Genomic DNA, 26,073 nt, shown 5'->3' with positions numbered 1-26,073 from the left:
GAAATAAGTGGATCTACCTTATAAATGTAGGACCTCGTCCACTTGGGCTACTTTGAATTTAAAACGTTTTTCAAATCTCTTTACGTGTCTTGAATTTCATTTCAAAGGCCCTTAAATGCATTTTCAATATAAATTTACCTCCTCTTGAGCTTATACTTACCAATTGTAACATGCCGGTGAATCTCAATAAAAAAAAATCATAAAAAAACCAGCCTCAGTTGACGATGGCTCTAAAAAGTTCCAGAAAAAACGGATCAGTGAATGGCGTCATTAAACAGCCAGTGAAACAGTATTCACTAGATGATCCTTGGATTTTCCACTGAGCCACAGTGGAGACACTTTTGAGTAACTAAAAACTTTTCTTCAAGATCGTTTCTGTGAAGTGAGTGTTTCGGACTGTAACTTCTTGGGACTTTGAAGACTTTGATTATATAAAGGTATTTTTTTATATTTGCAAAATTCTCTTTTAAGAGCTCTGCTACGGCGGCTCTGATTCTATTTACAGAAGGTCAATACGACCAAGCTGTTGAACTGTAGTACAGTATTTTCGGTCGTCTGGGTGGTATTGATGTTTGGATTTAGTAGAGGACTACGTATTTTGTTTGCCTTGAAATTCGTGCAGAACCCCCCCCCCTTAATTTTTAGCGTGTTGGAAGGTAACCTGTCTATGTGAAGTTTAGTGTTTTAAGGAACCTCAGGCCGTCATTACACTTACGAGATTAAATCTAAATCCGGGAGTATATTAAGTATTTTATTCGAGGGTAATGGTTTTTGTGGTAATTTTACCTCGCTCCAATTTTACTTGGTCGACTGCCACAGTAAGGCATGACTTTTATAGTAACTTTAAACTGTTAATTTGCGTGAGTTGTAAAATGTCAGTGTAGTGTCTTTGTGAATTTTTAGGGAGCTCTTTCCAAAGATTAACTTGTAAGGTATAATTTTAAGGTACTGATCTAAAAGTAATGCAATAACCTTGGCAGATACATGTACATTTGACATGAATTTAAGTTTATAGCCTGAAGCTTTTAATATTTTTTAGCTTACGTTCTATTCAGGAGTTTTCAAATTTTGACAGTATTTAAAAAGTTATTGTTGTGAAAACGTTTGTTGGGTCTTGTCTTGTCTTTATTGTAAACTTGGTTCCTGTTAACTTTTAGGAGTTTGAAACTAGTTTGAAGCACGTTAGTTTTGGCTGGGTGGGTAATGTGTTCTCGCACATCGGCTAGCTTTGTTTTTTTCGTAACGTGCCCATTCAGTAGACAGGATTTGAACTCGTGAAATCTTTGGTGAAATGCAAGATTTTTCGTAGATGTTTATTTTTGGAGGCCCTCCTGTCAGACCTAGTTGGTCATTCACACGGGCTTTATATAGTTTTCTTGAATAACGGTCTTTTGGTCTTTTTAGTGATTAAGTTGGTGAGGCATTTCTGTCTGCGTGCCGTGTAATCAAGCATTTACCAAAATTCACGTAGGCCATTGAATTTTACTAGTTCCTAAAGCAGTTAGTTAACTGCCCCTACTCCCATGGTTTTATATCCCTGACTGCTCTTTTTCCTTCCTGATATTTGACCACCTTTGACTAACAAGCAGCTATTATTGTTATGCGGCAATGTCTTGACAGTTGAAGCCATTCACTTACCCAAAACTGCTGCAAAACGCTAAGGCATTGCTGCCTTTTTACAGGAAATCCTTAAGGTTCTTGAAGGCTTTTGATACTTTCTCCTGGTTGGACCTTTAAATCCTTGTATTGTTTCAAGTGCTTGCTCCTTTTTTTAATTTTGCTATGACATTTGCTCATGTTGGATTGCTATTCCTTTATTGTTGGATCATACCCATCCATTTACCGCCCAGTTTGTACAACTCGTACCTTTCGAACATCTGAATATCCATGCTTATACTAAGTTAACTCTTAGATTTTGGTTTTTGCCAGGGTCCATGCGCTTTTTGCATATTTTTAGTGATGCGTTATCTGTAAAATCGGATAAAGATGTTGATAGCCGATATAGTGGCTACAGGGATGTAATCTTGATCTTTAGGCCCTCTATCAACAAACATTGGTGTGACCTAGATAACAGGATGGTTGCGTAATGCAGATGGGCTACTCTGCATTGGTCCCATCTGATTATGGACCTACAGTTTTTTTTTATATATAGCAAAAATAGTTCATGGTGCAATTTATGGGGAATGAAGTTGAATCTTGAAACTTACAATTGTTTCTGTCCTACCAATTATCTTAAATCGTATACAGTTTCCCTTTAGCTGTGCAAATAATTAATATAATATTATGCCCTCGTAAGATCTTTAGAGATCAGGCAATTGAGTTTTCAATTATATATTGAATACTGTTCCCTGGATTGTCTTCAGCACTTACATCTCATTACTGGATAAATATTTTTCAAAATGAAAGTATCAAGGCAAATTTCTCTTAAGCTTATTTCACATGCTTTATAAAAATTTTTCATTCAAAAACCTTTGTATTGAGGTCTTCCCATATTGTACCACCGACAACTTAATAGATATGCGGTTAACTTTTATTTTATTTGAGACATCAGTACTCTACTGTTCTAAAGTTCTGGCTGTGACCAAATTATGGAATGATAATCTTAGTCCTCGGTGCTTGCAAAATTTCCTTTTATAAAGATTACTGTTTTTCCATGGTGGGTTCCTTTACCTTACTGGTGCCCATGAGCTAATAGCATCCTGCTTTACCAACAATTTTCAGCTCTGTTGTAATAATCGAATGAATGAGATGTCTTGCAAGTTTTGCCATTTGCTAAAAATGACTACATGGTAGCTATTAAGATGCTGCAGGCTTTTCAAAAACTACACTCCGCAAGTCTGTCCCAAGATCATGGATTGTTCCCTACCACCCTTAGCGCAATTGTTGCTCCAGCTCAACAAGGGACTTTATAACTTCGTATTCAGACTTGCTGACAGAGCCTCAGTTTCACCAGTTCCCTATAGCTGACTGGCGAGAAAGTAATTAATATATATTACTTTAACAATACCTACACCAGCTGACCTTACCTAGGGGAGATGGCAATAGTCCCTTACCATACATACCTGTGGACAGGATACATGTGTCCCTCTCGGAAGGTCACTGGTTTCTCTCATTCTTTCAGCTTTGACTTTGTGTGGAAGTGTTTTACTCTTATGCAGCACATTCATGATTGAAAAGCTTGGGTAACTAGTATCTGGAGTACCTCACTCTTGATTTTTGTGGACAGGAAGCACATTTGTTGGCCTAGTTTAGAATGTAGACTTAATCTCATCCAGTCAAGCAGGACATTTTTCTTGGCATCCTGTCTTCAGATAAGTCATAACTCAGGCAATGACCTCTGGAGAGAGTTTTAAGGTAACAGGTTCATCAGGTACAATGAAAAGTTACATCATGCCCTCAAGCTATTTATGAGTAACCTTGAGCAGAACGTAAATGAGCAATGGAAACGAGTGCATTTTTACTAGCGAGAAACCATCATGAACCTCTTTCTGAAGCAAGTACATCAATCAGCCAAAGAGCTGCTAAAATGTCTTTTCACCATCACAAAGAAAACTAGCTCGCATTAGTTTAAACTATAAAATTAAGACGTCCTCGACAAATTTGGTTGGTTCTCAGGTATTACAGGAATTTGGTCAGCTGTCTTGAATGTCTATGGTGAGTAGGCTACTTCCTTGAGCTTGTGAAGTTAAATTGTTTAGTATACAGTATGTTGTTCCAGCAGGGATAAAAAGGATTTTTTAAATTTAACTGCTTAACCTTACTTCAAATCCTTTCAGTAGTTTTTTTTTTATTGAACCCCAACTTAAATGCTGCAGATTTTCATCTTTGTTAGGATTTCTTAGGACGTATTACCGTCATAGAAATTTAAGGAAGATTCGTTTGGTAAGCGCTACTGTCCTTAAGCTCTTGGTTTCCAGTATGCTGCAAGGTGACTCCTCTTCTTGCCGCAACCATTGCCGTATCAAACTTCCTCGGCAAAACAGAGGCGTTCATTGCCAGGGTGGCTTCAGTTTATTACTATGTCACAGTACATCAGATTTTTACGGCTTGAAATGGGTTAGACAACATATTAGGTTACTGGGTGCAGTATTTATAGAAAGGATCAGAGTCCTAGTTACTCCAAAATACTTATCCCAATACAAGCGAGATAGAATTTTCGTATGAACTTTATTTTGGAGGGTCTGTTAGTTTTTGCTATGAAACATTGAGGGGGACCTTAACTTGATTTGTAAGGAAAATTAAAATCACCAATTTATCACAAATTTAATGTTAATTAGGTGGTGGTTAATAATTTTCTTTTGAAAATGTAATAGGACAAAGTATTGTCATTCGTATGCGTACCAGGTGTCCTCAGTTTCACTAATTTCCCTATTTCCATTCAGCTGGTGAACGGAAGCTACCAAAGGACACATTATGGAATTTGGGCTTCCAAGCCAAACACTGAGGCACTTGGGCCATTCAGCGCTGAAGCCGGAATAACGAAGTTGGAGTGGTTGGACAGCAAGATAGAAATCAAGATAACTCCATCCCGGCAGAGGTACAGAATGGAATATTAAAATGAGGCTACTTTTGTAAATCTAGTATACTAATCTCGTCACACAATTACCCTTGTAAATATTTAGTAAACACTAACTGGTAAACTGGGTGTTTCCCTATCATTCGTATTTGTATCTGCATGTTAATGTAGGATTTGTTGCATTGTGATGAGGCACTAATTGTAGCTCAATTTGTGAATAAGGGGCCAAAATTACGGTAACTTCATCCTCTTACTCAAGATATGGTTAATTCATACACTAAGAATTCACAGTATTAGAACGTATTACAGAAATCTTGGTGACGAAGTGTCTAAATCAAACCTTAAAATTATACGATACTGGGTAAAACTCGTGCCCTTTGAAGGCTATTCTTGATTGTGAAAAATTAAATTACTAAAAATGACAATCAGGTTCACGTAGGTGAAAACTCTAGTCGATGAGAGGTTTACTCCACAGAAGTGAGAGGTTTCTTCTATTTATAGGGATACGAGTTTTATATATGAGTCAAGAGAAGTTAAAGTAAAGCCAGGTGTGGTAAGGTAGAACATTTTATCGTCATTAAAGGTAAAAATCAAATTACTGTGGGAGAACAGTATGTGAATTATGTAATGAGCGGAATTTTTAATAATGTAGAAGGTTCAAGTCGTAAGTGAATAGTCATAGATTTCAGCTACGGTACGATATAATGAAGCGACCAGTGATGAGTTCCTTAAGGTGAAAATTCGGTGCTGAATTGTAACACCTTAAACAGAATTTCATAAACTCTTCATAATGGTTTACGTGATGAATCTTCTGAAGCCATGATTTGCATATTTAATTCTCTACTATTTCAACCTCGTGGAAACGCGCTAAGTCAGTCCGCACGACAGAAAAAATATAAATATTCAAATTTAACATCCAGAGTACAAAACAGGTTGTAATGTTGAGAAAATATACTTGCAGACGAATTACGGTTCACACTGAAGTTGGAAACTCTCCATTCAATGTCAGTACAAAGCTCAAAATATACACTAATCGAGAAATATGAAGTATCCGTTCCATCAGTTTGCATTCGTATTTACTATGACTCCCAAATTAAAAATAAAAAAAATACGAAAGGAAAAAATATCTTGGAACTACAGAAATAATGCACTTTGCATTGTAGTGCTTTTGTGGTTATCAACAATTGGTGAATTAGAGATAGATTAGAATTTGTTAAACAGGAAATTGTCAAGGGAATTCGTTACTGGCTTGTAGACAAGGGGCTTGCCAGCAGAATAGAAAGTCCCATCTTAAATACTTTCCCGCAACTTGAGCAACCTCAAGACAGTACACATAACCTCACGTTATTTTCATTAGGACTTGAAGTTGATAACACCAAGAACTAAGAAGTGTCATAGCTAAGATGCATTATTATTGAAAGGTGGTTAAAAGGATGCTGAAGAACCCGTGATTAGAGGTTTCCAAGTGATCGCATTTTTATTTGGAATAGAGCAACATTGATTAAACGAACTTTTGTTTGACATTAGTTTTAATGATGGGCTAAAAAATTTGTTCGATTGTCTTTTAAGTCAATGGACTGTACTTTTAAAAGTGATGAACCTTGGAACTTGGGTAACTGAATTTGCGTTTTTTACCAACACCCATAAAAAGCATACAACTCCCTTAGTTACGAGGCAATTTCTGTGGATTTAAGAGGGCTTGTAATAAAAAAAACCCAAAAATATAAGAATCGTGATATTTAGGATGGAAGATTGGTCTAGTTTTTGTAATGCAGCTTTCATTCTTTTGCGAGATGCGTAATGCGACCACATCTGATGTCGGAATAAAAATGTTTGGTGTTTATGAGCGATTATTTCGAAATGTACATAGATTTTCAAATGGTACTATATACTCATGTAAAGCCTAATGAAACTGTCCGTTATTGTCCTTTCAATGGCTTTAAAAGCTCAAATTTCCTGTAAATTAATCACGAGAAACATTGTGAAGTCTTCCTGTACGTTTAGCCATTGATAAAATTTTGTATTAATGAAGTGTTACTGACTGGAAAGTCAACGTGGCATGGCGTTTCATGGGGCTCGGAGAAGTTTTACATCGCCCTGACGTTAAAATGATTCATTTACAGAGCCACAATATGTGCATGCTTTAGTATTTAAATTATAAACAGCTATCTGTATGCGTGAGAAAATTACAGAACTGAGTAAAACGCTGATGAACCGACATTAAACTTTTGTTTTTGATCGAGATGGAATTCATACATGTCAAGAAATATAAATCCATTTTAATTATATGTAATCTACAAATTTGCGTTAGAAACCACAATGAGTACAAACTTGCTTTTTAAAAGATCGAAAAATCTTTTTTAACGTACAAATCACACAAATCTTTTAGGTGAGTTAATAACTGAACTGCTCTACAAGGCTGGTTTGATCATTCCCATTTTCCCTTATTAACAGCGCAGAGCATTTTTAAAGAACTTGACCTGTGTGAGTGGGCTTAAAGTTTGTGATAAAAAAAAGTGAAAGCCATAATCTAGCCCGTATGTCCTTTCGGATTTAAGGCAGTGGGTACCAGGAGAAACTAGGTTTGCGGGTGGAATTGGGTAAAAGCGAAATCTTTAACCGCCTGGTTAAGGAATTTTTTGGTGTGATTACAAGTAGATACTTTTACGTCTCGCTAGCCTTCAGAAGTTGTTGACATTCTCTTTGGAATCTAGTTAACTTCAAGAATAAGATTTTTCACGGGGTTCTGTGGACGTTGATATACCAAGATTATAAAATTTGAAAATTATCTGAAGTCAAAAGTAACTCTCTCTCTCTCTCTCTCTCTCTCTCTCTCTCTCTCTCTCTCTCTCTCTCTCTCTCTCTCTCTCTCTCTCTCGCACACACACACACACACACCCACCCCTACCTTCAAGTCTCTTAAATTTAAGCATGTAGTTGTGGTCTGACATTGCCACGGTATCAGCTTAAAATAATACTTATAATATACAAATAATTTCTTGGTACATAAGGAAACCCTATAGTAATCCATTATTTTGGTGTGCACTGAATTCGGTGAAGTCGTAGATGAGATAAATGATAAGCATCTTAGGGTTGGCGTTAAATCTTTTAACTAGTTATGTTCACGGTCTGCTCTGGCTACCAAGAACGTCAGTGAGTATCAATTTTTATTCTTTTGTTTTGAATAGCTCCAACGTGTTAAACTTATAGCTGTTCTCGATTTACCCAATTTCTCCGTCATATTGACACCAGAGAGAGAGATAACATTGGAGCCATTATCCGCTTTTAGGTGTTATTCAGTCTTGGTACGGTACGTCCAAATGGACAACAACTAATCCTAAGTGTTGATCGATAGATATTTAGGTATTTCCAGTTTACAGCTAAGACTAGAAGCTCATATTCTTACAAATTAGAGTAGGGTTCGTTATGGATCTTATGGGCTGACAAGGTTTGCTCATAACAACAGTCGTCAGTACATAGTTGAGCCTTTTTCTGTGTAAGTGATTGCATCTCGGTTGGCCTTTTGAAGTCAAATTCTAAAGTTCATTGGCTCATACTTTTATCTGCAATAACTTGTATTCATGTTACGTGCTTATTATAAGTAAATAATGTGTATTCTTTGATGCGAACTTCCAATATTGCTACATGGTCCTGTAAGTATCTCATTAACAGTGAAGTAAAAGGTGATGCTTAAAAAGTTGTTTATGTTGTGTTCATATAATTTCTTCATTTCTACGACTGGGGCTGTAACTAATAATGATAATCTTTTCAGAAGTTCCCATCAAGTGAGGATCTCCTTGTAAGATCCAGTCGGAAGGTAATCTGCAATGCCTACAGAAAGTGGACCAACACAGTCCGGACGCTTTGGGAGGGCATTTCAAGCTTTATCCCTGGTAAGACATCGCAACTGGGGACTGAATCTTCAAGCCGTTACTTTTCGGACTTTTATTTTTATGCAGTAACATGAGGTACCAGGTATACTTGTTGTTATAAGCTATTAAACAATGTTTATGCTTCAGTAGCTTAATCATCATTATCTTCATCCCCACTGCTATTCCTATGCTAAGGGGCCGGTTACCAACTATTGCTATCGAAAGCATCTTCCTTCACCCGACCCTTCTGCAAATCCTCCTTCACTTTGTCATTCCATCTAATCCTTTGCCCCACCCCTCTTAACCTCCTCCCCCTAACAGGTACCATCCAAGCCCTCTTCACTCCTTGTTCCTCATTCATCCGCAATACATGCCTATACAGTACCATCTCACCCTCGACTCGCTTAACTTATCAGTAATCTCTACCACTACTGCATTTCTAATTTTCCAGCCTCTCACACAGCGAGATCCCCAAAATCCACCTCAGCGTCCTCATTTTTGTAATCTGCAACTTTTGTTCCTCCTTCCTTCTTTATTTGGCTTCTGCATGTAATAATTCTCGTGTATTTTCATTCCTAAATCCCTTAACTCAGTATATCCACAACCAATTCAAACAGAAATGGGTTAAGTGTTGATCCTTAATGTGAACCAACTCTGATTTCAGACATTTCTATTTTGCCACGGTGTTGTTACTGCTGTCCTTGTTGTTTTATGCATCATTTCAGCTAAGCTAACCAACTTTTCTGACACACTACTCTTTCCATAACACTAAAACATTACCTACCATGGCATTTTATCAAATGCCTTTTCTAGGTGTATAATTGCACAGATGAACTGCCGCTCTTTCTATACTGAACACTTCCTGCTGATCACCATATTGACTTTTTAACTTCCTCTTCCAAGACTGCCCTCACAGTTCCAGGATCCATTTTCCTCCCTCAACACAGTATTCCAATTTGCTCCTCTAATAGTCCTGGTACTAAGACTTCTTTTTCATTTTACTTACAGTCTATAAAAGTAAAGGTTATTTATCTCCTCCATCATCGCCAGGTTCTTTGTTTACAGATTCTTAAAATTAACAAACTGGGTTTAAAGTCTTGAAGATATTTCCGATGCTATTGTTGATGAAACCTGACCGACCCAGATAAAACATAGCTTTTCATTGCGTTTGATGTTCTGGAAATCTCTCTTTTATTTCTAACATTCTATTCAACTCATCTGTAGTTCTTACAATGGATAGACCCTACGCAGCTTTTCATTGCGTTTGATGTTCTGGAAATCTCTCTCTCACTTTTATTTCTAACATTCTATTCATCTGTAGTTCTTACAATGGATAGACCCTACGCAGTCTTAGTGTGTCTCTCCTGATATCTAGATCGTTCCTTAGTACCTTTAACATGTCTCCCCTTTCAATTAATGAAAGATTTAGCCCACTCACTAAATTTTGCACTTGTCTGCCCCACTACATAAGCCTCTCTCCTTATGACCCCCGACAGCCACTTGTTCACCCAACTATTTTTCTGCACCTTTCACACTGGTGCCATTCCAAATATTTTGTACTATACCATGTGATCGAGTCTGTCTCTATCACTGAAGTTTTGTAAATATAAAGGGCGACCAACCTGAATAGCACACCCGGCTTGCAGGGTTTTAACTAACCCTCCTTAGGTGCTTTAGCTTCCTCCCGCTTTCTGTACCCGTCACGACTATAAAGATGCGACTAGTAAAAACGCATGCAATTACTAAACTGCAGGCACAGAATTGGAAAAATTATATTTTTTCTAATTACATGCGCTTTTTTCAGGCGCATCCCAGCCATAGTCGTGACGGTTGTGTACAGAAAGTGGGAGGAAGCTAAAGCAGTTAAGGAAGGTTAGGTAAGACCCTGCAAGCGGGGTGTGCTATTCCGGTTGGTTGCCCCTTTATATGTTTACAAAACTTCAGTGATAAATAAAGAGCTGGCAACTTTAGCGTTACAAATTGTTGACGATTAAAATTGGTCTACGTGCACAAGCCGGTTTAACAACAGCAGCGTCAGCAGAAGGGTCTTTGCTGCCATGTCCGTTGTTTCATATTCACATTATGCAACACGGTAACCTCTTGCCCAATTAGATTGACCAAAATTCTTTGTAATTTCTTTGTACATATAAAAATGCTTAGATCATTTGTAAAAGGGAAATAAATTGAAAATTTTTCACTGCTATTTTATTTGCACAAAATATTTGTTTCACAAAAAATTGACAGTTCTGTCAACCTTTAATCCAACCGATTTCTAGTCTGGATTACCGGCTACTTTCTCAGCATTCATGTTTTTACAGCAATGCTCTTCTTGTCCCATTCCTGCCTTCTAAAGTTTTTCGACAATGCTCTTCTTGTCCCATTCCTGCATTCTAAAGTTTTTCGACAATGCTGCCTTCCCATCAGTTTTTTTTCAGCAATGCTCCTCTAAGACCCATTCCTGCCTTCACGGTTTTTTTCAGCAATGCTCCTCTAAGACCCATTCCTGCCTTCTCAGGTTTTTCGGCAACGCTGCTCTTGTCCTGAATTCCTCTTAATCACATACTAAGCACTTATCTGTAATATAGGAAAATTCAAATCACTAAACATTTCCCGACAAGATCGAAGTCGAGCATCAAGCTACAAAATCTCAATATTGCTTCCAAGTTAAAATTTTCTAGCAATGAATACACAAACTCAACACTCAAACACTGAAAAACATAGTTTTTAAAAGTCATAAAAACCACGATTTTTTTCTAAAACATTATGAATATAAATTATATATACTTTAGTGTAATTAAGGAACTGCAGCTTATCTATTTGATTATAGCTGTAAATACGCACAAAATCACTTTTAAAACAATATTTCAGCGAACGTCAGACAAAAGTTTCTCAATCCCTTCCCCTCTGCTAATGTTAAACAGGCAACACCTTATGAATATGCACCAAAAAGCTATCAAATGTAAAACGCCTGCAACATTTCAGTAACTGAATATGGTGCCGACTGTTCAATCCAATTAACCATATGAATATACGTGCAATGTTCTTTACTTTTAATTCATTGCAGCTTTTTACAATAATTTTTAGAGGAGTCTGTGCTAGCTGCTCCGTCTAAAATCTAACCCCTGTTCCGCTACTTTTCTACTTATGTCAAAATCCAGAAAAAAACAAAAAAATCCAGATTAAGAAAATTTAATAAAAAAACTAAGAAAACAAATTAACCAAAATCAAATTAAGCGTCAATACTAGCAGAACCTTTCTCTATCTGAGTGTGTTGAAAGGGTTCAAATCATTACCATAATCACAGAAACACTACCTTTAGCCCAATGTAATTCTCCCCCTATGCTAATGTTAAACAGGCAACACCTTATGAATATGCATCAAAAAGCTATCAAATGTAAAACGCCTGCAACATTTCAGTAACAATATGGTGCTGACTGCTCAATGCAATTAGCCGTATGAATAAACGTGCAATGTTCTTTACTTTCAATTCATTGCAGGTTTTTACAACAATTTTTAGATATACATCTGTGCTAGCTGCTCCGTGTAAAATCTAACCCCTGTTCCGCTACTTACATTACCTTCTCCTACTTATGTCAAAATCCAGAAAAAGCAATTGTCAAAATCCAGAAAAAAGCAAAAGATTAAGATTTAATGCAAGAAAACTACCCAAAATTCAAATTAAGCAACAAAACTAGCAGAACCTTTCTCTATTTGAGGTGTGTTGACAGGGTTCAAATCATTACCACTAAACCTTTAGTCAAATGTAATTCCTTTCAGGTGTTCGTACACAGTGCGCCTCAAACTTGATCCCCAAATGACTAAGTTCTTTTGGGAAATCATTGCATAACCAAAAACAATGCATTTGCACCCAATTAACCTGATATGCCGACTAAGCCATCCAAGAATGGAATTAATGTAAGGTTAATGACTTTGCAGGGCAATGGCTTTCGCACTGTCCAATTGGAGATACAGAATGAGTAAAACCCAATAGGTAATGTTCACGAAAAAAGTGAGAAAAGAACACTGGGCGGCCTATGATATAATATCTAAAATACTTAAATGGCATTTGTTTTGCAAGCGCTAAAGTTCCAATGATGAATTTGTAATGCATGTTATGAAGCATTTACGGAAGTGTGCTGCTTTTCCAGATAGAGTTGCCTTGAGAGTACCGGAAGGCTTTGACAATCGTGCAAGATGCTTGTCCGAGAGCCGGGGACAGTTCAGGCTTCTACTAGTTTTCCAGCCAGTCTGGTTTAGTCAAGACAATGCATGGGAAATGTTATCTTAAATGTGTGCGGTAATTACCAGTACGTGGCCCTTTGTGGTTAAGGCGTGATCAGTGAATGTGATATCTGTAGGAATGACACATATACACCCCTAGCTACTATTTACAAACTTTCGGGAGACTTTCTACACACTGCAGCACCAATTCGTAACTGCACTGATCTACACTTAACTGAATTCCAAGAGTCAATATTTGTGGAATTACTGTTGTATATGTGTATTAGGAGAAAACAGACTTTATTTACTGAAAAATTTGAGAGCTCGTGTATCCATTACCTCTGCACGAACATATGAAATGTTAATAAATTACGTATTCATCCCCTAAACAGACTTCTGATTTGCAGTCTCACCATAACGACCACTAACACTTTCCGGCATGATGCAAGACAACCATACTCAAGAAATTTCGTACCATTAACAAGAATAATTGAGAAAGTTGATATAAATATAGCCACTTAGGCTACAGGGCATTTCAAATATGCCGAAAAACACAAATATTTTAGGTAATTTTTTTTAAACTCGTCATCACCGTCACTTGCTGATCAGCCAAGTAAAAACTTACTAGTTACTTGTACTCTCTACTTTTCATGTAATTCAAAAGGCATAGTCGATGGTAGCTCCATGGTCAGGAGCAGCTACTACAGAATAACAATGAAACACTGACAGATAAAAACTAAGACAAGACGTTAAGGTTGGCGCCTTTTTAAATAGAATTGTGGTGTAATTCACGACAGACACTGTTTTTGCGAATAAGCCCTAACTTCCACATTCCCCAAACTTTCTAATTAAGCTGATATCGCACGATTCCAGCCTTTTACAACAAGGGATAAAATCTATGTAAAAGCACTGCCACATTTAAATACATAGACGTAACCACTACAGAAAACGGTAGTACATAATCTGCACTGCCAACGATCAACACCGGATAACCTGTTGATATCCAAAGTCAAAACCAGCAACTATTTACCTAAACATGGCATTTCAGCGGTGCCAGGCGTAAAGTCAAACCAATCTTCGATCACCACTGCTTTAGAATGCTCAACTCAATGAAAGGTTCTACATCCAAGAGTACTATATTTCGACGGTTGTTTGTCATCTAACTTTACGTAAAGTCATTCACCTAGGAAACCACTAGCTATCACGAACGGGAAAGTACTTGCTAGATGATTCATTAAATAACAAGCTGGTTTCTTGCTTGGATAAAAGATTATAGTTAATTTCCACTGTTAAAGCAACTCATTCCGAGCTTGAAACAATCATTGGCAATCCGGAGAAAGAGGAAAGGGTCAATTGGGGATCAACAGTCTAAAGTAAGGAAATGGCAGTTCAATATATTATACAGGATAAATTAATATTCTAAAAGTTACATTTTAAGAGTGACCTGGCATAACGTTTATAAGTATTTAAGTATAAGTGTGTGTGTGTGTGTGTGTGTGTGTGTGTGTGTGTGTGTGTGTGTGTGTGTGTGAGAGAGAGAGAGAGAGAGAGAGAGAGAGAGAGAGAGAGAGAGAGAGAGAGAGAGAGAGAGAGAGAGAGAGAGAGAGAGCGTAAAACTAGTCTCCAATCACCCACACAACAGCACTAATCTCTAATTGACGCCACACGAAAGGAACGTTTTATATCTAAAAGCGCACTAAATCAAACGTATGCAGAAATATATTAGAGGGGTATTTGAATGATATATTATTCCTTAAGCATAAAAGGCAGCAATACTCATTTCAATTATTAACGTTACGCTATGTATAAAAACAGAATAAAAGCTTAAAATTTTGATTATTTTCAAACAAATGCATTCATGAGCACTGAAACATGGAAAAGAATGACAAACAACGTTGAATATTCTGGATATTGAGCCTAACACCTATGTTTCTAACCTATGGTACTTTAAAATATATCGTAAAATATACCGAAAACTTGTGAATATTACGCTGTCCCGAAATTTCGACGCATTTTCGCCGTTATCTCTTACTGCTTTCTAACTGACTCTCAGCTTTACATGAATGTTACTTAAGACAAACCAGTAAAATTACCTGATATATAAATGCAACAGAATTTCGTGGAATAAATGAGATGCACTTACTGTATTTGGAATCTAAATACGCCACGTTTTCTGTCAGGTGTTAGTACACCAAAGAAAACTCAGAACCCTCAATGGGGAACTTTGCTAACATTTTCACATGCGCTTACTCACGGTCATGTAAACATTCGTTTAGCCGTCTGCTAAACAGAGTACACTATTGCATGAACAAGCATAGAAATACACGTTGAAATGATGGGGTTGAGGAAATTCATAAAATGATTCAAAGCTACGAGTATCCACACGACAAATACTAGTAGCCTTTATGTTAAATTTAGACCTTCCATTCTGCGGGACCTCATACCAAGTATGAAGAATTTTATTGGTCTATAATGCATTAAGTATAAACTCATGTTAATTATTTTCAAACACTGCGTTGTTTTATGTAATCTGTCATATGTGGATGCAAAGCTTACTGAATTCTGTACAGGTTTGATGACTACCTATGTCAGTTATATTATAGTACAATAGTGTTTAAATTAAAAACCCCAAATAGCTGAGATAACTGTATTGTCTAACGCGCCTTGTGTCAAACTTCAATTATGGTTTTGTTGAGCCCTTAGACCTCGACACGTGTAAGGAATTGTTGCTGATGTTTAAAGGTTATTTTGAATGTGGCATTGCACAGGATATCATTCAACTATTTATGCATATATAACAAAGATGCTGTTAATAAACTATTCAATTTCATATTTGTATTCTTGCCATAGGCTGATCTAGCAATTAAACCAGAAAAGGGCAACAGCTACTCCTTAGCGATAATACAGAAGCTATTAAAAGTTTCAATTGGCTCATAAAACTAGTCTATTAGTACACCAATATATGAAGAGTTACTGCAAATGCGCTCTCAAACTAAGTCTGAAAACTGTAAAGAACAGAAATCTAGAATTCTGGGACTTAATGATTCATTATAATATTGATGCGCTTCCAGTCGCTGCCTAAAACGAAGGCTTACTGAAAAATGACTAATCTCATAGAAACTGGTGGGTGGGCTTCGCAACTCAGTAATGTGTTTTTTGGAATATTTTCTTGGATAAATTATCGACTTATGAAGCTCAAACCAATTTGTGTATGTTAAACACTTAAAAATACAGATGCAATAAAAAATACCCTACGTATTCAGCTGTGGTGTGCTCCTTAACGATTCATTCAAACAAAAAGGCGATGGGCAACATTCAATTAAGCATCTTGAAAAACTTTCAATATCTTAGCCAATACTGTGTTCAAAGTCTCAGATACACTGAGTTTTTGTGACATCGGGGGGAAAAAAGGTGCCAAAAACAAAAAAACTACTTATATAAATTTCATGAACACCAATGCATGTCTTTTCATTGGTTCTAAGCAGAAACAAATGAATGAATACAGTAATAATTATAAAGTAAATAAACTAACAGGATGAAGGGCCTTTCATGCCACTATGATAGAAATATTCCAGGTTATCACGACAGACAAGGCAAATTCAATAAATCGATTTTCTGCAATTGGCCTCACCCTCATTTCTAAACCTGCCCTTGGCATGTGGAATAAGTTAAAGCCCTGCACTGTACCTCTAATAACCTAACTTCAGATACCATCAAGAACAACATCTACCCCTATCATAATCTCAACAGTAGCTGAAATGCTGCATCAATAATAAGAATGAGAAAAAAACCACAGAAATTGCTCTCTTTTGTTCATACAGGTTGGAAAAGAGCCTTTCAGCATCCCAACCAGCAGGTATCCCAGTTAAAAACCATGGTGGATCGTTTATCACAGGAAGATCAAGGAAAACAATGACAAGACGATAAATTCAGGACCCACCGCTACAATGAAAGTGACATGGCAAACAGGCTAACAGATGTGCAACAATTTACTTTGAAAAATTAGTTTAACATCCAAAGTATATAAGAGGTGAATAAGACAAAGACAGTCAGCAGGGTCAGCCACATACCAATCCCTAGTTCGAGAAAGTTCACTTAAAAATTCACAAAATATGCATGAAGGATGCTCTTAAGGGCCTACTCCTCTACTATAATTAAAACCTGCCAGTCAAATGATGGCTCAACACTAACCTACGAGTGAACGTCATGGGGGTGAATAACCGGTCCATCTGTTAAATGTGTACTGCAGTCACAGAGATCTTAACACTGACCAAGCAAACCAACTGCAACCCCTTAATGCAACTTACTATCATTGGGAATTGTAATGCTGTCCACAAAGAAGTTACTCATACAACCTAAATGGTAAACTACACAATGTATAGCATCACGGGTGACTGTACACCATATGGGACATGCTAAGTGAAATCTCATCCCACAGAGATGATGATGACAGGAGTAAAACTAGCACACACACCATGCCCATGTGAATATTAACACACTATGAAGACGTGCTTGGTGTAAAGAGGATACCCTGCCACAGTAACAAGAAAATATGCACTCAACAGAACCAGCAAGTCAACTAACTATTCAATAGGTGGAAGATGAAACTTCAGGACCATCCAAGCAAAGAGAACTTTACCATCTGCATGAGAATGTAAAGCAAAGAGAACCTTGTATCTGCATGAGTATGGAGAGGTAAGCACAGAACCCAAGGGAAATTCCATGGAAAAAATATTTCCCAATTGCTAACTACCAAACATGAAATTCCATGCAAGAGCAAAAATGCTTTATGGAACACAAGAAAACAGGCCCACTAACATTAATAACAGTTTGTCATTATAAAGTCACTTAAAACAAGGATAAAAAGAAAGCATTGATATGGAAAAATATACAGTAATATACCTGTCACATTAGAATTAATGTGTCCTTCACCAGTGACAAATCAACTGTGCCTGGGCAATCATCATGCTTGTTCCAAACCAAGAAAATATCAATCTATCCTTCAAACTTCATGGCTACAATACCTCAAATTCATGTTTAACAGACAATATACCAAACTAAAACAATTTGTATTTTTTCTAAAACACACCTACGCTTTCATATATGGGGTATTCCTGAGTTTACCTACCTTCGGCTGTTCTTGACTCTTCTCTGAAGACAAAATCCTAATGCTACCTGGGTCACGTGGGTTGACCCGACCTGGCCTTCTTTCCCCATTGTATTTACAGCCGCACTCTACTTTTTTCCATGACTCTACCAAACTAATCTGGGTTTGTAACAGACACAGTACACAAAGTGGGTCCATGGGCAAGACATACTTTATGTTCACTGAATTTGTGTAAACAAACCTCAGGCTCAATGGCAGACTACTGGAAATTCTCTATGATTCTTGGAATATAAAGCTAGCTGTGACTACTTCAAGGGAATATACCAGGGTTGGAGAAAAATCAATGTTGTGTATCACTCTACATGTTACTAAACACAATAATGAACATCAAGAGCAGATTTTTGGATTGCACATCCTAACACTAACTATGCTGATGACATTTACCTAGGTTACAAGTAAGCAGCACATCTAAGAAATACTGTACAGTAATGTTAAACTTAAAAGTCTCTATATCTCCACACAAGCAGTCAAGTGTCACTTGCTATTAGTACACTGATGTGATGCACCACTCCAAAAAATATGAAAGAAATGGAGTTCAAGAGAAATGCATGTGGATCGATAAGGACCACAGCCTCCATAATACATCTACATTTCTATGATTCAAATCTATTACTGCAGCAATGCTTTCTTTCTGGTCAGGAAAGCTCACATATAGTTACAGACTAAGAACAATGTATAAGAGGCAGATCCAATCATTAGGCAGGAAGTTTGTAGTTAAGTTGACTGATATGGTTGTCACATGGATTCAGTCCTTTTAAAAAGATTATGGTTACTCAGGGAAAGCCCTATCACCAACAGCTTGAAAATGGACCTTGAGTTCAAGGAGTCCAGCAATAGTCTCTCCTAGGTAAGTGCTCCTAGGTAAGTGCATCATTAAAAAACTATAGCAATCCCAGTGTTATATGATTCACAACACAAACGTTTTGTGTACTATCAACTTTTCTGAAGAGTAATGAAAGTAGCTGACTCCAGCATTACTAGCATAAGATGAACATCCACCAACCCACTGAGGCCTACTAGAACCTCACTTGAACATGAGGCACAGTTCTTCCAATCTGGGTTTCCAACCAGAAAACAGCACAGATATAAATAATAATGCAATATGCATAGTACTCGTTAAGAAAGCCTACATGATAAAAAGTCAAACACTACCTTTTTGCACTGCCTGGGAGTTAGTGCCATCACACTTCCTTTAGCAAATTTTTATGCAGCTCTGATTCTCTTACCCATTTGTTGTATTCTCAAAAACACATGCTTACTATACTGTATGTAAGGGAAATAAGATTCTAGACAACCTGTTTGTTGCATTTCTTCTCACACTGGCATTTGATAGTTGGCAACAATCATAAATACAGAAAATATTGTGGGTCAAAACAGAAAATGTTGTAGGGGTTACTAAGAAATGTAATCTCAATTCATTTATGCACCATACCATAACATCAACTGATGAAAGGTTCAGCAACCTGGTAATGTGAAACAAAGAAATTCCTTATATTAGCAACATCTGACCCTAGTATCTCACCAGCCCTGACAAAGAGGAAGGTTGATCATAAAGCTGGCAATGGATCACAATACATGAATTTTCACTAAAATATTTATTACTTTGACACTTACCTACTGTTTATGAAAACTTACATCTTCATGCCAGTGAGGGGTGATGGGCTAAGATATCCACAAAGCTATCTTTAACAACTGCAGTTTATCGTCACCTCATAAACTAACTGTATTTTTGCCACAAATCAAATTCTATTATGTTTATTTGTCAGATGGTGTAAACTGCCTAAGTCAATGACTACAAAATATGCCAAAGTATCTACAGCCATCAAATACCTATGGGTCAAAAATGTGTGCCCAGTTCAAAAGTGAGATATTGCATGAATTTGGCATTTTTTTTTAAATGATCATTAGCCCACACTGGGTTCAAGAAATTCCAACTTTATTATCAGATTCACTACTCCAAAAGGCTTATTTCCTTGAAATGGTGGGTTTCACAGAGTAAAAAATCACATACAAATAGGTACATTTGATCTGGTAATTGTAGTTGCAGCTTTAGCTGCTTTATCAACATCTCCTCTGATGCCTACAGGAGGGATTCAATGTTTCAACATTCATACTGGCATCATAGTCAAGGGACCAAAGCAATTTGCTGGACATGGGATTTTTAGGATAATTTTGAAGTGTTGGATTTTAAGACATTTCTGAAAAGATTCTAAACCACTTCATCACAAATTTATATATCTGCAGTAAATTGTTTAAGATTACAGACCATATTGCAAACAATTCTGCCGGGAAGACTTATGCTTTCTGCATTTAGATACTCCACCAAAGCCATTGATAATAGAACCAGATGTTAAGGGACTGAATAGTCATCACCATATTGTTCTTAACTTATGGTTGCAGCTTATGCTGATCTGTTGTCCAATGGCCCAAAAGGTACTATAACTTTCATGGGGCTTATCCATGAATTAGAAGACAGAAGAAAAAATGTCTCCCTGCTCCAACTTCTGCCACAGTGATCCAAGGAAAAAATAATCCCAAAAATACTTGTCAAAGTTTGTAAAATATAACCTGCTGTCATTACTCTTGTATAACAAGGCGTTTAACAATGCTAGGTGGATATGACGCCCTTCTTGCACTAGGAAAATACCTACTACAGTAAACCCTGAACTTAAAGGAGCATGTTAGGGATGGCCTTCTGATAAATACCGATGAGTAACAAAGACCCTACAGTATAGCCTACACTTAAACAATGGAGGTGTCCCACAACTAACTGCAATTCCATTTTGTTATTAGCCTGAACAATAAATTACATTTTCTGTATAATTTAAGACATTTGTTAACAAAATGCCTCCTCTAAAAATACATCCAAACAAAAACCATCATAACAATGAAGCTGCTAAGTACAGAAGTCTGATAAACTTAAGTATGATAGACCCTTCAAGGGGGTCTGAGTCCCATGTACATGATGGAAGTTTACCATTAACATTTCACCCTTAAAATGCCTCACAATGCGTGCCTGGCCAACACTGGGTGTTAATACTGATTTGATTAAAAACTACTGAAAAAAATTAAATAAATACTATTCTTACCTTCAAAGTTACAATTGCTACCATACATTTCTTCCTCCAGTATACAGTAAAGCTACTGAGAGGCCATTATCGAGAGACCATCACAGAGTATATGTCAACACAGCAGTGCCTGCTGGAAAACAAAATTTCATGAATACAAAATTTAGCTTTAAATACAGATGTATTTACTGGAAGACACAGCATCTTGTGAAAAAAATTTTTAAAACAAACCTATCAGTTTAAATGAATATGTTTGTAGGCAACACATCCTGAAACTCCAGTGTTACCAACAACTGCCATAAAACTTGAGGGGCAGGAAGGAGAGCCTTCTGTATAAACACACAATCCTAAATGGCACATTTTTACGACTGGGGATACTGGAGAGACAAATTGCCCAGTGAATTTCATCCCGAAACAGAGTTAATAGAATCTTACATGAAGTAATGCACTGTAGTTGGATTAGTTCCTTGCTAGTAAGGCCATGTCTGATACTCTGTTTTCAAGGCAGACAAACATGAGAGAACTATGATCATAATGAAGGAATAGCTATGAAGACTATGTAAGAGCCACTGGGCTGTGCTCCCTTCAGGAAACAATACTGCTTGGTCTGCAGACACCACATGGCCAATGAAATAAAAACCCTCAGATTTATGAGCCAGCTGTTAGGTTAAGCAAACTTAAGTTGTAGATCTTCCTGAGGTAAAATTTAAAATGGGTTTTCCTTCTATGTTCTTCATAAAGCCTAAGGATGTTGAAACAGCCCAAATCTCAAGGCTCCCAACTTTAACCTCTGATGTCTTGGTCTCAAGTGTGTTCTTAAAGGCATCCCCAATCACTTTTCTAAACCTGAAAGTAATGGTATTCCTACTGACTTAAATCTCTGATGTGCCTCATGCTAAAAATCATCACCCTCATTTCACAAAAGATTTCACTCTCCTTAGGTTTAGTCTTCCTGCCCTGACTGCTAAAGGCAAGATCTGGCTTCTCTTCCATCTTTCACTAGTAAGGAGAGAGAGAGAGAGAGAGAGAGAGAGAGAGAGAGAGAGAGAGAGAGAGAGAGAGAGAGAGAGAGAGAGAGAGAGAGAGAGAGAGACACATACACACACAACAGCTTGGCATTGGAAGGTGAAGGTCAAGCCAAGGAACCTGTGGTACTCAGGATTGGTGCATACCTCCCTGTAACCTTCATTTATATTAGTGGCACACCACTGCCAACTGGAATTTGCATGCACTTCCACTGAATATGAACTCAACCTTATCTAGGGAGGACTGAGGACTATCTTTTACCACGAGGAGAAAAGGAGTTATCATCATAGCCTGGGGATGGATCCAAATCGTTGGGAAAATCCACTACTGTAGTATGTGGAAAGGGCTTTGTTGCATCTGCTGATGGAGGGACCCACACAGTAAGCTTTTAAATTTACCTAACATTTAGGCATCCTTCCTTGACTGACACAGGAAGTCCCATGTACAAGGACTTCAACAAATACTTAAATGGGGTTTTTGAAACCTCTGACACAGACAAAACTCCTTTACCCCATGAATGCACTTAGCACTAACACTAACATCTTCTGGCACTGCAAAGCAATCACTGCAATTACATCCAATCATTTTCATAAACATGTTAAACCTAGTGAGCAAACCTGGCCTCTGCAAGTACAGCGTTGTATAATAGGGGTCTTTCTCTAAAGAGGTTTAAAAACTTTTACATCTCACCAGGAGCATTAGCACATCTCCTTTGAGCCATCATTACCATCCATAATATTACAAAAACACTAATCACAGACAAAGACACCTTGATAAACACCAATGTCGAGTATGGTAAAAAAAAATGAACCATTTCCCTTCATAAAAACTCCTTTGAGCCATCAATACCATCAATAATATTACAAAAACACAAACCACAGACATAGACACCTTGATAAACACCAATGTCGAGCATGGTAAAAAAAAATGAACCATTTCCCGTCATAAAAACTCCTTTGAGCCATCAATACCATCAATAATATTACAAAAACAATAAGCACAGACAAAGACACCTTGATAAACACCAATGTCGAGCATGGTAAAAAAAAAAAAAAATGAACCATTTCCTTTCATAAAAACTCCTTTGAGCCATCAATACCATCAATAATATTACAAAAACAATAACCACAGACAAAGACACCTTGATAAACACCAATGTCGAGCATGGTAAAAAAAAATAAACCATTTCCCTTCATAAAAACTGTCTTATTTAAACTGTCATGGCCATGAACAAACTGTCAAAACTAGCATAAATTAACCTCACTTTCCTATGAAAAAATCCCAGAACAGCTACACAGCCAAAAACACAAACAAACATGGCATGAAGATTGGAAAATGAGGCAAAAACTGAGCATTATTGAGCTTGAAAATACTCCGAAACTGAGCACAGTATGAATGATGTGCTCTGGCTGGAAAGAGAAATGGGAATGACTGACATTCATTGTTGGTGCTGAAGCTCCCAGATCTTTGACTGGCAGGGGGAATGCTGCTGTTCATCATATGGTCTCTCTTAGAGTACTGCTTGCACAGATAAACTCTCTATACACCATGAGAAATTATGTGCTCATTTAATCCACATATTTTATCAAAGGTTAATAAGCCACAAACTGCTATACACTGGTACAGGTAATTCTTGTGTTTGGCTTTTAACACTATAATTAAACTGATTTATTTCTATCTTTTATAGTCTTCAGACTAATTTTATGTTTCATAATACAAACAACTACCTTACTTCAGCCAAGTGTAATTTTGAAGAGCAATGTGCCTCTTAGCAGTTGAGGATCACCCTTCTGGTGGTCTGCACATCTATTTCATTTGTTAAAAATTAAAGTTGGCTTAAAATTTTGCAACCCTTCAGTAGGAAGGACTAGCTAGAGGTATAATGCAAAGGGGATCATAGAGGAATTACATCCCATAAGAGCCGGGGCATGAGATACAAAATGCATCAACTTTTAAAACAAAAACTGCAAAGACAATTTTCATTTTCTCCTAAGTATATAAATGAGATGTCTTTTTCCAACATATACAACAGGTACCTGACCTCTTGTATGGATACCTTTGGACGCAGCTAGTCCAATTGCTGAAGCTTGTTAGCCTAACAAAGTTTTTTTTTTCATCTGGCAACAGCTAGTGAAGGGGTGTGGAGAACCACCTACCAACCTAGGGTGACAAGTCCTTACTGGCTGTAAGGGCTTCACCTTCCCTGAAAACCCAATCTAACCTAACCTAACACTCTCCAGCCCACTCTAACCTTGGGCACTAAACATCTGGGTAAATCTAAGTGGCAGCTCTGTGGCGGCGAGTTCCTTCTAACTTGACTTTTTCTACAGATTTTTGGTTGCTAATTATGGATTTATCTTCAATTTTTGTCCCACAAATGTAATTAACCTGTAATTAAACCTTGAAGTCCACCCAACAAAGGGTTTCCATACGCGATCTTCACAAGACAGAGCACGGGTACGTCTGTTTGGAATGGTTCATATCCCGTCCAGCAAGTGCAATAACTTGTTAATGTAAGGGTACCCCACCGGGCCAGTACGAAACACAGCGAAGGGACATTCCATCCCCCCGATGCCAGTACTAAACACGGCAAAATGCATTTAACTCCCTCCTGTTGGTGAATGGCTCCTGCTCATTTTTCCCCTCCAGAGGGCACCTGTCCGCTCCATTTCTGTGTTCTCCCCCACCCAAAAACCCAAATTCCCACAGTCCCCCTTTACTGTTGTGTAGAGTTAGGGGGCAAATAACAGTTGGCTGACAACAAATAAACTCACCGCCAGTATCAGAAGCCCTAAAAGTGTAGAAAAACCAGTTTCCAAGGTAAAAACTGGTGCGGAGCTAGTACTTAGAATTACCAGAATCAGAAATGGCAGTAACATGGAGACATTAGAAAACATTCTTGTATTTCACTTTAGTATTTTCCACAATTTTTACTTTGATACTCCCACCACTCATAGCCTTCTAAATGCCTCTAAACTGAATTACTAGGATTGAGACAGGAGGAAGACAAGTAAGTTTTTAACCAAAGGCTACCTCCCACCTTACGGTAGGGATTATGCACTATGTAATACCCTAAAGGGAGAAAGCCGAGTAAGCTACCTTCTTGCAAATTTGGTGATTAATTTGCAAAATTGGGTCAAAATGAATATCGGGTCCCCCTTAAAGATTCCTGACACTCGAAAGTCAGGTTGGGTAAAACCCCAATGCCCAACCATGGCCAGGTTCAGGTTCAGTAGGGCATTCTATGTAAAGCTAAAAAAAAGTTTGGGACCTTATGGTACGTTTTTCTAGGTTAGGTTGGATGTGGGATTCAGGCCGGCTAAGTAAGGGCTACGCAATCTACGTTTGGTTGGGTTAAGTAAGGTTAGCATATTTCCCTAAACCGCCCTTAGGGTATGACATCTTTCCCCTTGGTGGCAGTAATATCTAAACAAGAACCCTACAGCCATTTTTCCAACAGTTTACCTTACAATTCATGCATTTCAGACAATTCATCTTGCTGCAGTTTACACAAAGGTTTTTGGCCCCGGGCTTTCAAACATCGGTTTTTCGATGGGATATCCCTAAACTGTTGTAAATGAAAGGATGGCGAAACGCAAAAAGACACGCATAAAAATGAGAAAAACATTCGGTACGCTATTTGGTTCATATATCTAACCGTAAAAGATAATATTCCTCACCTTTAAGTAAACTGGTTGGACTGAAATAGATACAACTTGATTATTAACGCAGTAACAAAGACATGAATATTGACCAGCAAGGTAGTCATCACTTGTCAGGTTGTCATTTGTCAGGCGTGATGGGAGCAGTGTTGACATCTCCCTGTAAGTCCCCCCCTAGGCTTGTCCCTACGTAACTAAACCTACTTTTCAAAAAAAAAAAGACACATGAAACTTTAATATGAAGTCATTAGTCGATATTGTGACATGTAAACATTAGTTTACTAAACTTCATGGTTAAGGAGAATCTAATATGTAATAAATGCACAAAGCAGAATAAGGTTCGTTTGTTTCAAGTGCATCTAATTTTGCGCACTACTCAGATATTCAGAACAGTAAATCTACGTTGGAGGCTAGTGTCAAAATATCCAGTACTTTTAATATTTCATAGACAATATTCCTTCATAGTTAACACAAAATTGAACTCTCGATTTCTACGTTAACAAGCGGCAAAGTTAGAGCAAATTTGCTCGATGGGCAAGAT

General features: G+C 37.5%; 2 long non-coding RNA genes across 3 annotated transcripts; one reads left to right on the top strand and one right to left on the bottom strand.

Annotated features, from left to right (window-relative positions):
• The first annotated feature begins 323 nt into the window (after window positions 1–323).
• LOC136838728 (uncharacterized) lies at window positions 324–10,583 on the top strand. The gene is made up of 3 exons (XR_010853099.1): window positions 324–437; window positions 4,383–4,537; window positions 8,289–10,583. It is a non-coding gene; the product is annotated as an uncharacterized lncRNA (long non-coding RNA).
• Window positions 10,584–10,810: 227 nt separating this feature from the next.
• Window positions 10,811–25,522, bottom strand: LOC136838727 (uncharacterized). Of its 2 annotated transcripts, none has more exons than XR_010853097.1 (3): window positions 25,336–25,522; window positions 20,866–20,977; window positions 10,811–10,962 (listed from the first exon to the last, which is right to left on the bottom strand). It is a non-coding gene; the product is annotated as an uncharacterized lncRNA (long non-coding RNA). The 2 variants fall into 2 exon arrangements; XR_010853098.1 differs by having other exon boundaries at window positions 20,866–20,974; window positions 25,336–25,521.
• Between the last annotated feature and the right edge of the window lie 551 nt (window positions 25,523–26,073).

Source organism: Macrobrachium rosenbergii, chromosome 5 (assembly GCF_040412425.1).
Source record: "Macrobrachium rosenbergii isolate ZJJX-2024 chromosome 5, ASM4041242v1, whole genome shotgun sequence".
Classification (NCBI taxonomy): Eukaryota; Metazoa; Arthropoda; class Malacostraca; order Decapoda; family Palaemonidae; genus Macrobrachium; species Macrobrachium rosenbergii.
This window is presented reverse-complemented; position numbering and strand designations above follow the sequence as displayed.